The sequence below is a fragment of the Nycticebus coucang genome, chromosome X (assembly GCF_027406575.1).
Source record: "Nycticebus coucang isolate mNycCou1 chromosome X, mNycCou1.pri, whole genome shotgun sequence".
NCBI lineage: Eukaryota > Metazoa > Chordata > Mammalia > Primates > Lorisidae > Nycticebus > Nycticebus coucang.
The window spans coordinates 155,829,458-155,843,340 of NC_069804.1; positions in this window are offsets into that span (position 1 = coordinate 155,829,458).

Genomic DNA, 13,883 nt, shown 5'->3' on the forward strand with positions numbered 1-13,883 from the left:
CACAAAAATCCCATACCCAACCAATAGAAACACAATTCAAAGCACACACCTTGTCTAATTGGTTATAAATTAACAATGTTACCCTGCTATAGGAAGAATACCAAATTACCAACAGTAATTCATAATCCACCAGTAAAGATGGGGGATGGAAGGCATAGAGGGTCAACAGCAGAGTCTCTTATGTAAATGAACAAATACATTGAAGTAAATAGAGCCTACTCCACCTAGACTCAGAGCCTCATGGTAAATAATATCAATATGCTTTTTATTCTGTTTGCTGACATAACCCTGACTCTGCTAATATTGAAAAAAGAGGAACTAAGCCATCATGCTAGAATATTCATGAAAGTAAATATTTATAAGCAGAACAGACAATAAATGTCTGAGAGCAATAGCCTTAGGAGTACCCAAATGTGAAACATCCAACATCATTGCCATTTGTTGTAGCTTTGAGATGTAAATAATAATTTTTAAAATAAATTTCAGTCTCGGGCGGCGCCTGTGGCTCAACGGGTAGGGCGCCGGTCCCATATGCCGGAGGTGGCGGGTTCAAGCCCAGCCCCGGCCAAAAAAAAAAAAAATAAATAAATAAATTTCAGTCTCTTAATAACAACATATTTGAAATACAGAAAAAAAATGCCTGAATGACCTCAAGGTGGTTCACTCTGAAATAACTAAGTTCTGCCTGCAATTAAGTGTCAGAAACTCAATCATGTACCTTTTCTAACAATCTTGGAATCCAGCCATTTCTCAATTAGTATGTAGGTCAGTGGTTTTCAACTAGTGTGCCATGGCACACTGGTGTGCTGTGAAAGGACCTTAGGTGTGCCACAAAAAATTTTAAAGATCATTAATTAAATTATTTTTGAAAGAAGTTCAAAACTCAGTAAATACATATGTATATATTTACTTTTTTATATCAACATAATTTAAGTATACTGCAGAATTTGAACTATAGGTTCAAATGTGCTGTGAGATTTTTTTTTTAAAAAGGTTGAAAACCACAGCTCTAGGTGCTGATCATTCCTACCTAACTGACTCTTCCTATCATCCAACATGCTGCTGGGAAGTCCTCTACCCCTGAAATCAAGTATGTCCCTGTTTCCAACAGCCGTACATGCTGACAGCATGTAAACTCATCATAAATACAACTCAGTCATGATAAATGAAAACACATTAATTTCTAGGAGAAGAATAGCAACTGTAGCCCTCAGCAAAATGAAAAGGAAGGTAAAGTACATCTTCCCTGGTTCACTGTCTTTCCATTTTACTCTTCTCTGTCCCCATTTCCTGGGCCAGCAACACAAGGTCTCTCCAACCCCCTCCTCTACCTGTTCCTGCACAAAAGCAGAGAGGTTTCTAAGCATAACTACTAAAATGAGCAAGAAAACAGTAGACTCCTGTTCTTATTTGAACTCTTGTCTAGCAGCATGACTTTGGGAAATCACTTCTCTCCTAGTGTCAGTATCCTGAGGCTCAGTATCCTAAATGTGTTATGTTAATAAAATGAAGGTGATAAAGGGAACTTAAATGTATAGAGTTCTTACTATGTGCTAGACACTGCTTGGGGCTATTTACATCAAATATTTCCTTATCTTCCCAAGCAGTTACTACAATGCTTACTTTATAGATAAGGAACATCAGGTTCAGAGAGATTACAGTGACTTGCTCAAATGTGCAAAGCTTATGAGCGGTGGAAGAGGAATTTTCATCCAGGTCTCTGCATCTGACTGTATAGCTTCCAGATGATCTGGTACAGATGATCTCCAAGGGCTCTTCCAGCTTTATACTTTATGAGTCTGTGAAATCTCACCATATACATAGCTGTCTACTCCACCTACTTAAGGTACAAGTTCCATAAAAATTTGTGAAAATAACAAAGTTAGGTAAAATAAATGAGCAATACTGAGCAAAAGGTATTTGTTACCTGAATATAACTGTGAGTAAACCACCAAAAGAAGAAGATGCAAATAGGCCTATAAAAGATAAAGGAATGTGTTGGCTACATTTAAAATTGCATGGCATAAGAGAAAAATGAAATAGGTATATGGAACCAAAGATTCTGTAAACCATTACCCCACACCACCTTCAATAGAAGAAAGGAACTGGTCTACCTCCAGGAAGTTGAATGAACCAAAAATGTGTACTATCTTTTCCCACCATCTGAAACAAAATTACCATGTGAAAGCCATAAATTAGTTTCATAGTAGGGCTGAGTACCACATGAAAGCTATAACCCAGTTATAACCTAAGAACAGGGGGAAGGGGGAGGTGGAGGGGAGGGAGGGGAGAGGATGGAAGAAGGGAGGGTCATTGGTGGAGGGGGCGGAGGGGGCGGAGGGTGATTGGTGGGATTACACCTGCGGTGCAATTTACAAGGGTATGTATGAAACTTAGTAAATGTAGAATGTAAATGTCTTAACACAATAACTAAGAAAATTCCAGGAAGGCTATGTTAACCAGTGTGATGAAAATGTGTCAAACGGTCTATAAAACCAGTGTATGGTGCCCCATGATCGCATTAATGTACACAGCTATGATTTAATAATAATAATAAAATGAAGTTGATAAGAACAACAATAACAACAAAATTACCAAACACTTCTTAAACTAACTTTGTTTTTCCTGTATTACAAAGACTCTGGGACTCAGGGCTATAACTCATTTGATACCATTCTGATCCCTTTCTCTCTAAGCCTTCTAGGCTATATTATAGTGATCAGATTGAAAGGGGATAACAGGATAATTTTAGTGGCCTAAACTTGAATGGTGGCAGCAGAGGTGGAGAGAAATTTTGGAGATAAAATCAACATGATTGAATGTCAAGAGTTAGGAAGGGGCAGGTTTCTGACTTGTATGAATAGAAGAATGGTAAAGCTAGTCCCTGAAATTGTGAATACTGAATTCAGAGGCAAAGTTGGAGTAGAATTCAAAAGTTGTCATTGAAAAGGAGTTTATCTAAAAATTTCCCCCTATATTGGGTACCTCCACTGAAGTGGCTGGCAAGCAATCACTCGCCTAGTATTTAGACCTATAATTTGACTCACATCATCTCTACCAAGAACCACTGTAATAACCTTCTAACTGTTTTCCTCAGCTATAGTCCTGCCCCTTCCAATCCACCCTACGTGCTACTATGAAAAAGTTCTAACTCAAAGACAGATCTTTCTATACAGTTCCCTTGCTTAAGCCCCCACCAGTGGCTCCTTATTGCCCTTAGCACAAGGACCCATGACCTTCAAATGACATATAAATGACATATTTGTGAGCCATCCACCATGGCTTTTCTAGATTCATCTCTCCAAACACTCCAACACCCTGAAGTTCCTAGAGCACACTAGACTGTGCCTTTGTTTATGCTTCTTCCTCCACAGAAAATGGTTTCGGCTGCAATATCATCTGCCTTATGAACATCTACCTAACATTATCAACTCAAGATATGTTCACCTTCTCTCTGAAGCCTTTCCTGACATCCATTCCATGACAAGATTTTACCCCCATAACTAAGACATGATTCTGCCATGGTACCTATAGCATGTAATTGCATACATGTGCTATGCTTTGGAAATGGTTTGTTTGGCACTACCAAGTCTCATCTTGGAATTTTGATCCCCAATATTGTATGTGTAGCCAGAATGGGAGGTGTTTGGGTCCATGGGGGCAGATCCCTCATGAATGGTGTGATTATCACAATAGTGAGTTCTCACTCTGTCAGTTCCTTTAAGAGCTGCTTGTTAAAAAGAGCCTGGCACCTCCTTCCCCTCCCTTCCCTCCTTTCTTGTTGTATAACCTTCACATCCAGTTCTCCCTCACCTTCTGCCACAAGTGGAAGCAGTCTTAGGCCCTATCAACAAGCATATGCTGATACCATGCTTCTTGTACAGCTTGTAAAACTGTGAGCTAATAAACCTCTTTTCACTATAAATCATCAAGCCTCAATATTCCTTTATAGTAACATAAACTATGACAAGAAGTTTCTTTCCCCTGCTAGATGTTATACTGCTCAAGGATGAGGACCTTGACTGATCTCACTCTTACTTAAAAGCTTACTGAATTAATGGATGATGAATGATTAAATGGATAAGCAAATTGATTGATGAATGAACAAATGGACAAATGTATGAAATATTAGCATGAATAAGTTATAGCACTTTATATAGCCAATCATAGTGCATCACAGTTTGAAAAAACTTAAACCATTTATTTTATTTGTCCCTGATAATATTAGGAGATAGAGAAGCCAAACAGATGACATTACCCCATTAGGCATAGAACTCAGGCTGCCTGAATTATTCTAGAATTGTGTCTTTAATGGTTAACCAAATGCCATGGAAAAGCAAATTATTAGGTAATAGGAGCTTTTTTCTCTTTTATGACCTCCCCTGCAAAGCAACATTTTCTCCATGCATTCAGTTAGCAGCTACCTCCATCATAGCATTTTATGTTTAGACTTTTTGACGTTCAGCACAAAGTCAGGTCAGTGTTCTCTGGCCTTGTCAGCACTCCCAGAGCACAGCAGTGCAGGGCTCAGGAGGAACCTCAAATGTTAAAAGGCCCATTGCAAGTCTCATCAAAAAATCAAATATATAACTCTAAAAATATCCCCCATGATCTATGCATGTAGCCGTGGTGTCTGACAAATTCAATTAAATCTGTCATACATCATTCTCCACAGTGTTATTGAGAGAGACATAGTAGTATCGAATTTTAATTATTCAGCTCCTATTGATCCTACCATAATCTGGTGAGAATCATTTTCAAACTGACAGTCCCCTCAGGAGACAGCTCCTATTATCTAATTATAAATCTCACAGTGTCATTAGATAAGCGGTTAGAATTTGTCTTTCCTACAAAAAAAGTTCCTATTTTTTCCAACAAATTCACATCTAGAAACCAAAACAATGTGCACAGGTCTTAACTTTAGCTGAACTATAAATGGAGCCTAGTTTGTCACATCACTGTTTCTCTCCATCCCACTCCCACCTTGGGTCCTCAATGCCCTCATACTCTCTCCCAAGAGTTTATGCTGTAGGATCTGTCTACTATGCCTCCTCACCCCTAACCAACTGGCCAAATGCTCATCCCAAAGGGCATTGTGATTTGAGATAAGGTTTCTTTGCTGGTAATAAACAATGGCCAACTATATTTACATTCTCACAGTATCCTCAAAGCTTCAACACAGAGAAGTAAGGAATGGTCCGACTTTCTGCAAGATGGCAGAAGAGCTATTGGGAAAAGAAAGACCTTAAGGTGCAATCTAATCTGTAGCACCAGGGTAGCCTAAAGAACTAACCCAGGAATTAACAGTGACCCAGCCAGTCAGTGAGTCAGTCAACAAATATTTTTTTTTAATCTTTTCTTTATTGGTAAATCATATCTGTGTACATTTGTGCAATCAAGGGGTACAATGTGCTGGTTTCACATACAATCTGAAATAATCTCATCAAACTGTTCAACGTAGCCTTCATGGCATTTTCTTAGTTGTTGTATGTAGACATTTGTATTCTGCATTTAGTAGGTTTCGCCCGTACCCATTCTAAGATGCACTGTAGGTGTGGCCCCACCCATTACCCTCCCTCCACCCTAACTTCCCACCTACCTTCCCCTCCCTTGGCCCTTTCCCCATATTTTTGTGCTGTAGTTGGGTTATAGCCTTCATATGAAAGCTATAAATTAACATCATAGTAGAGCTGAGTACATTGGATACTTTTTCTTCCATTCTTGAGATACTTTGATAAGAAGAATATGTTCCAGCTCCATCCATGTAAGCATGAAAGAGATAAAGTCTCCATCTTTCTTTAAGGCTGCATAATATTCCGTAGTATACATGTACTACAATTTGCTAGTCCATTCATGGGTCAATGGGCACTTGGACTTCTTCTGTGACTTAGCAATTATGAATTGGGCTGCAATAAACATTCTGGTACAGCTGTCTTTGTTATATTGTGCTTTTTGGTCTTCTGGGTATATGCTTAGTAAAGGAATTATAGGATCGAATGGCAGGTCTATTTTTAGATCTCTAAGTATTCTCCAAACATCCTTCCAAAAGGAACGTATTAGTGTGCATTCCCACCAGCAGTGTAGAAGTGTGCCCTTTTCTCTGCATCCACATCAACATCTCTGGTTTTGGGATTTTGTGATGTGGGCTACTCTTACTGGGGTTAGGTGATATCTCAAAGTAGTTTTGATTTGCATTTCTCTGATGATTAAAAATGATGAGCTTTTTTTCATGTGTCTGTAGATTGTGCATCTCTCTTGTTTAGAGAAGTTTCTCTTCAAGTCCTTTGCCCACCCTGAGATGGGATCACTTGTTCTTATCTTCCTAATACGTTTGAGTTCTCTGTGGATTCTGGTTATTAAACCTTTATCGGAGGTATAACCTGCAAATACTTTCTCCCATTCTGAGGGCTGTCTGCTTGCTTTACTTATTATGTTCTTGGCTGTGCAGAAGCTTTTTAGTTTGATCAGGTCCCAGTAATGTATTTTTGATACTGCTTCAATTGCCTGGGGAGTCCTCCTCATATAATATGCACCCAGGCCGATTCCTTCAAGAGTTTTCCCTTCACGTTCAAGTATTTTTATAGTTTCATGTCTTAAGTTTAAATCTTTTATCCAGTGAGAGTCTATCTTAGTTAATGGTGAAAGCTGTGGGTCCAGTTTCAGTCATTTACAGATCGCCAGCCAGTTCACACAGCAACATTTGTTAAATAGGGAATCTTTTCCCCACTGAATGTTTTCAATTAGCTTGTCAAAGATCAAATAACAGTAAGTGGCTGGGTTCATATCTTCGTTCTCTATTCTGTTCAGACATCTACTTCTCAGTTTTTGTGCCAGTACCATGCTGTTTTGATCACTATCAATTTACAGTACAGTCTCAGGTCTGGTAGTGTGATTACTCCTGCTTTGTTTTTATTTCTGAGTTACATTTTGGCTATTCGAGGTTTTTTCTGATTCCATATAAAACAAAGTATTATTTTTTTCAGCATCTTTAAAATATAATAATGGAGCTTTGATAGGAATTGCATTAAAATTATATATTGCTTTGGGTAGTATAGACATTTTAACGATGTTGATTCTTCCCAGCCATGAGTATGGTATGTTCCTCCATTTGTTAACATCTTCAGCTATTTCTTTTCTTAAAGTTTCATAGTTCTCTTTATAGAGATGTTTCACATCCTTTGTTAGATAAACTCCCAAATATTTCATCTTCTTTGGCACTACTGTGAAAGGAATAGCATCCTTGACTGTTTTTTCAGCTTGGTTATTGTTGGTATATATAAAGGCTAAAGATTTATGGGTGTTGATTTTGTAGCCTGAGACATTGCTGTATTCCTTGATCACTTCTAAAAGTTTTGTAGTAGAATCCCTCGTGTTTTCCAGATATATGATCATATCATCTGCGAAAAGTGAAAGTTTGATCTCTTCTGACCCTATGTGGATACCCTTGATTGCCTTTTCTTCCCTAATTGCAATAGCTAAAACTTCCATTACAATGTTAAAGAGCAATGGAGACAATGGGCAACCTTGCCTGGTTCCTGATCTAAGTGGAAATGATTTCAATTTAACTCCATTCAATATGATATTGGCTGTGGGTTTGCTGTAGATGGCCTCTATTAGTTTAAAAAATGTCCCTTCTATACCAATTTTCTTAAGTGTTCTGATCATGAAGGGATGCTGGATATTATCAAAAGCTTTTTCTGCATCAATTGAAAGAATCATATGGTCTTTATTTTTTAGTTTATGTGCTGAATTACATTTATAGATTTACGTATATTGAATCAGCCTTGAGAGCCTGAGATATATCCCATGTGGTCATGGTGTATAATTTTTTTTGATGTGTTATTGGATTGTTTGTTAGGATCTTATTGAGTATTTTTGCATCAATATTCATTAGTGATATTAGTCTATAATTTTCTTTTCTTCTTGGGTCTTTCCCTGGTTTAGGGATCAAGGTGATGTTTGCTTCGTAGAATGTGTTGGGTATTATTCCTTCTTTTTCTATATTTTGGAAGAGGTTTAGTAATATAGGTACTAGTTTTTCTTTAAAGGTTTGGTAGAATTCTGACAGAAAGCCATCTGGTTCTGGGCTTTTCTTTTTAGGGAGATTTTGTATAGTTGATGCTATTTCAGAACTTGATATAGGCCTGTTCAACATTTCCACTTAATTCTGGCTAAGTCTTTGTAGGTGGCATACTTCCATGTATTGGTCCATTTCTATCAGATTTTCATATTTCTGAGAGTAAAGTTTCTTGTAATATTTGTTAAGGATTTTTTTAATTTCTGAGGGGTCTGTTGTTATTTCATCTTTACCATTTCTGATTGGTGAAATTAGAGATTTAGTCTTTTTTTCCTGGTTAGGTTGGCCAAAGGTTTATCTATTTTATTGATCTTTTAAAAAATCCAACTTTTGGATATATTGATCTATTGTATAACTCTTTTGTTTTCAATTTCATTTAATTCTGCTCTGATTTTGGTTATTTCTTTTCTTCTGCTGGGTTTGGGGTTGGAATGTTCTTCCTTTTCCAGTTGCTTGAGATATCCCATTAAGTTATTAACTTCCTCTCTTTCCGTTTTCTTGAGGAAAGCTTGCAGTGCTATAAATTTCCCTCTTAGGACTGCCTTTGCAGTATCCAAGAGGTTCTGGTAATTCATGTCTTCATTGTTGTTTTGTTCCAAAAATTTGGTGATTTCCTTCTTAATCTCATCTATAACCCATCTATCCTTCAGCATAAGGTTATTTAGCTTCCATGTTTTTGTATGGATATGCAGATTCCTGTTGTTATTGAGTTCAACTTTTATTCCAAGATGGCCTGAGAAGATGCAAGGAATAATTTCTATTTTTTTTAATTTACTGATGTTAGGGCGGTGCCTGTGGCTCAGTCGGTAGGGCGCCGGCCCCATATACCGAGGGTGGTGGGTTCAAACCCGGCCCCGGACAAACTGCAACCAAAAAATAGCTGGGCGTTGTGGCAGGTGCCTGTAGTCCCAGCTACTTGGGAGGCTGAGGCAAGAGAATCACTTAAGCCCAGGAGTTGGAGGTTGCTGTGAGCTGTGTGAGGCCACGGCACTCTACCAAGGGCCATAAAGTAAGACTCTGCCTCTACAAAAAAAAAAAAAAAAAAAAAAAAAAATTACTGAGGTTAGATTTGTGGCCTAGGATGTGGTCAATTTTGGAGTATGTTCCATGGGCTGATAAGAAGAATGTGTATTCAGTTTTGTTGGGATGAAATGTTCTGTAGATGTCTGTTAAGTTCAGATGTTGAATGGTTAAGTTTAAATCTAAGATTTCTTTGCTTAACTTCTTTTTGGAGGATCTATCCAGCACTGCTAAAGGGGTGTTAAAATCTCCAACTACTATGGAGCTGGAGGAAATCAAGTTGCTCATGTCTGTTAGAGTTTCTTTTACAAATTGAGGTGCATTCTGGTTGGGTGCATAAATATTAATAATTGAAATCTCATCATATTGAGTATTACCTTTAACAAATATGAAGTGTCCATCCTTATCCTTCCTTATTTTGGTTGGTTTAAACCTATTGCATCTGTGAATAGGATTGCAATGCCTGCTTTTTTCTGTTTTCCATTTGCCTGGAGTATAGATCACCATCCCTTCACCTTGAGTCTATATTTGTCTTTTAATGTAAGATGAGATTCTTGTATGCAGCAGATATCTGGCTTGAGTTTTTATATCCAGTCAACCAATCTTTGCCTCTTTAGAGGACAATTTAAACCATTCACATTAATTGAGAATATTGATAAGCCTTTTGAGAGTCCGGTGGACATTTTTAATCCTTTTGTGGCTGTGGAAGTTGGAATTTCATCAAAATTTTCTGGGTGTGTTTACTTTTGTGGTGGAGGATTACGCTGATCTTTATGGAGGATAAGTCTTGAGAATATCCTGGAGAGCTGGTTTAGTTGTGGCAAATTTCTTCAATATGTGAATGTCATTAATGTATTTAATTTCTCCATCATAAATGAAACTCAGTTTAGCTGGGTACAGAATCCTGGGTTGAAAGTTATTTTGTTTTAAGAGATTAAAAGTCAATGACCATCCTCTTCTAGCTTGAAAGGTTTCAGCAGAGAGATCTACAGTTATTCTAATATTCTTCCCCTTGTAGGTAATGGTTTTCTTATGTCTGGCTGCTTTGAATTTTCTCCTTCATATTAACTCTAGTGAAATTGATTATGATGTGTCTAGGGGATGTCTTATTCAGTTTGAGTCATGCTGGAGTTCTGAAACTGTCAGCTATCTCAAATTCAGAATTCTTGGCATGTCTGGAAAGTTCTCTTTCATAATCTCATGGAGAAGAGACTCTGTGCTTTGTGAAGCCACTTGATTGCTTTCGGGGATCCCTATAAGATGAATATTTATTTTCTTCAAATTATCCCAGAGCTCTCTGAGAGAGTGATCTGTTTTTGCCCTCCATTTCCCTTCCTCTCTGACAGTTTGGGAGCATTTGAAAGCTTTGTCTTCAATGTCAGAAATCCTTTCTTCTGCTTGCTCCATTCTGTTACTGAGGGATTCTACTGTGTTTCTCAGATCTTTGAGGGCTGCAACTTCTTGTCTCAATGTGTCAATATCTTTGGTCATTTGGTCTTTGAATTCATTGAATTCTTAAGACATCTTTTGGGTTACTGCTTGGAATTATAATTCGATCTTATTTGCTATCCAGATTCTGAATTTGATTTCTGACATCTCAGCTATTTGTTTGTGCATGGGATCTTGTGCTGTGTCTGCCCCATTGTTTCTTGGAAGAGTTGATCTACTCTGATTATTCATATTGCCAGAGTTTTTCCTTTGATTTTGTCTCATGATTGTTTTTTACTGTTGCCTCTGGCCATCCTCAGAGTTGGGGTAGTGTCTCTCCGAGATTAGACTCCAGGGGGATCACTCTATTGTTGCTGGATCTTTGTATGGAGTGACCCTGTGTAGGTCTTCTGGGGCTGCCCCAGCCAGGGAGTTCCAGTTGTGGGACCAGTTCCAGAGTGTGACACCCCTGGGTCCAGCAACGGGGTGGGGGGCTCGTGTACATGGTTCTGGGATTGCCTGGCACCCAGTGACTTTGGCACAGAGGGCCCAAGGTTCCAGCAGTCTCTGGCCAGGAGAAGGGCTCCACACAGAGGCAGGGAGGGCTCCTTAGGTCACACGGCTACCAGAGTCCCTGGCCAGATGAGCGGGATTGTGTGGAGGCAGGGAGGTTATAGAAGGGAGGACGCTGGGTTGCACGGCTCCTGGAGTTCCTGGTCAAGGCGTGGGGAGGCCTGAGGGGTGGGGTATCAGGTCCGGTGCAGCCCTTACCTCGGTCCAGGCCATCGCAGTTCTTATGGAGGTCCAGGAGGGTGCCCATCGTGGATCCCGGTACAGCTCTTCCAGAGGTCCGGGAGGGTCCCGGCACAGCTCTCCCTGCATGTCAGTGTCACTACAGCTGTGTTTAGTAAGAGAATAACCTTTGCTTATCCTTAAATTATTCGGTCGCTGGCCAGGATGAGGGCAGGTTGTGGCAGTGGCTTTTCTGGCTCCCGTCAGCAGCGGTGGGGAATCAGAGCAAGCGAGCAGGCGGGCGAATGCCAAGGCTGCCTCCACCTCCTACGCTTCCTCCCTGGCCCAACAAATATTTTTTGAACACCAATGATATGCCAAGAATTATGCTAGGCTCTAAGGCAGTGATCCCCAACACTTTTGGTATCAGGAACCAGTTTCATGGAAAACAATTCTTCCACATACCAGGAGTTGGGGCTGGCAATGGTTTTGGGATGATTCAAGCACATCACATCTCCACCTCAGAACATTAGGCATTAGATTCTCATAAGAAGCACACAACCCAGATCCCTCAAATGTGCAGTCTATAGTAAGGTTCATAATCCTATGAGAATCTAATGTCATTGCTGAACTGATAGGAGGCAGAGCTCAAGAAGTTATGTGAGTTATGGGGAGGAGCTATAAATACATTGGAGGCTTCACCTGCTTGCACCACACATCTCCTGCTGCATGGCCTAGTTTCTAACAGGCCATAAACTGGACTGGTACCAGTCTGCATCCCCAGGGTTAGGGACTATAGTGCTGAGTAATACAGTAGTGACAAAATATAAATATACTCTGACCAAACTTTAAAATCTGGCTATAATTAATTAATTACATGATTAAAACATGTAATGAGCAAATACAAGGAACAAATAAAACCAGGTTCTAACCTGGTGTGAAGAATCAATGATTAAGCTGATAATTCTAGTCTTTTCTGGGGAAAGAATGTGGCTGGAAGAGATAAGAGGATAGCAGCAGAAAATGTGTATGAGCAAAAGCAGCTCAGAAGGTAAAGGGAGCATGATAGGAGAGAAGAGATATCAAGGAAGGGTATTGAATTTGCTTGGTGTTGAGTGGAACCAGTGGTGTGGCTACTGCTAATGGATATTTACAAGGCTGCTTGCAGTAGATATAACTGTTGGTGATGATAATTGCTAATAATTATAGTTGTTGGTGACAGGCATGAAGTGTGGGATTGGAGCTAGATAGTAATTTTAGCTTCTGGTTGGTTTGGCAGTTACTGTCAGGTGTGATTGGTGAGAAGTTTTGGGATAGAGTCCTGCCAAAGTCTAAAGGAAGGAGAGGAGGCCAGTCCAGGTATGAAGGATAGGCTTTATTTTAAAGGAACAGAATGGAGTCTGACCAGAAATCAGCTCAGTTCACATAGTTTTAAGGGACTTTTATTAGTGTAGTTGGAATGTGGCAGGGGGTCATGAGAGGTGAGGAAAGTCATCTTTCCTACAGAGTAAAATATGCTGTGTCCTGAGACTGACTTTTGAATTAATGCCTTCCACAACATGTGTTAATCTTGCATGAAGGCCTTATCTCTAGTGCCAGCCAGGACCAAGGTAGGGGATCCTGGTGCTTCCAGGAACATGGGCCCTAAAGCATTTCAGGAGGATGGAGAGGAGGTTACTGTGACCATGCCATTGGGTCTCTGACTTTCTCTCTATCACTAGCTGTCCTCCCAGGATGGCTGTACTCTTGTCAGAGTCATGAAGATTTATGGGAGTATGGGAAGGGGTTCACTGTAATTATGCAATTTGGTTTCTGGCCTGCTTTTTTTTTCTCTACTTGTCTCCCAAATAGCTATACTTTTGTCAGAGCCCTGAGGATTTCTTCCCCACAATAGGTGTATCATAGATCTGGTGGTGGATATCTCTTTTGGCAGTGGGCATCACTGGTGATAACGTACACTGCTGACTGTGTTCAGTTGGCATCGACAGAAGGAAATTCCAACATTATTTTTCCCAGATGGCTACCCAGTCTACCCAACAGCACTTTTTGAATAAAACATCTTTTATCCTCTTATTTGAAATAGCATGCTTATTATATACTAATTTCTCCCATGTATTTGGTTGGGTTTATTTATGGATTACTTATACTTTTACATGGATTTATGTCTATGTGCCAGTATTTTTCAGTTTACATTACTATAGCTTTATAATAGATCTAATATTGATAAAGATAGCACTTTAGTAGTACTTTTTTCCAGATTTTTCTTGCATGTTTATTTTTCTACATGAACTTCAGATTCCTAGAGGTATTTTTATTTAGATAACACTGAAGTTTTCACATCCACAACTTTAGATGTTCAATGTTCCAACCCAAGAATATGGATAGGTTTTTTTATTTGTTCAAGTCTCCAATTAGATCATTCTTCTTAGTGTTTCAACTTTTATTCAAAAAGATCTACACCAGCAGTGCATCTTACAAGGGTATATGTGAAACTTGGTAATCGGTCTGTGAAGCTAGCGGATGATGCCCCATGATCATATCAATGTACACAGCTATGATTTAAAAGATTTAAAAAAAAAAGATCTTGCACATCCCTGATAAATTTATTTCTAGGTCTTTTATAATT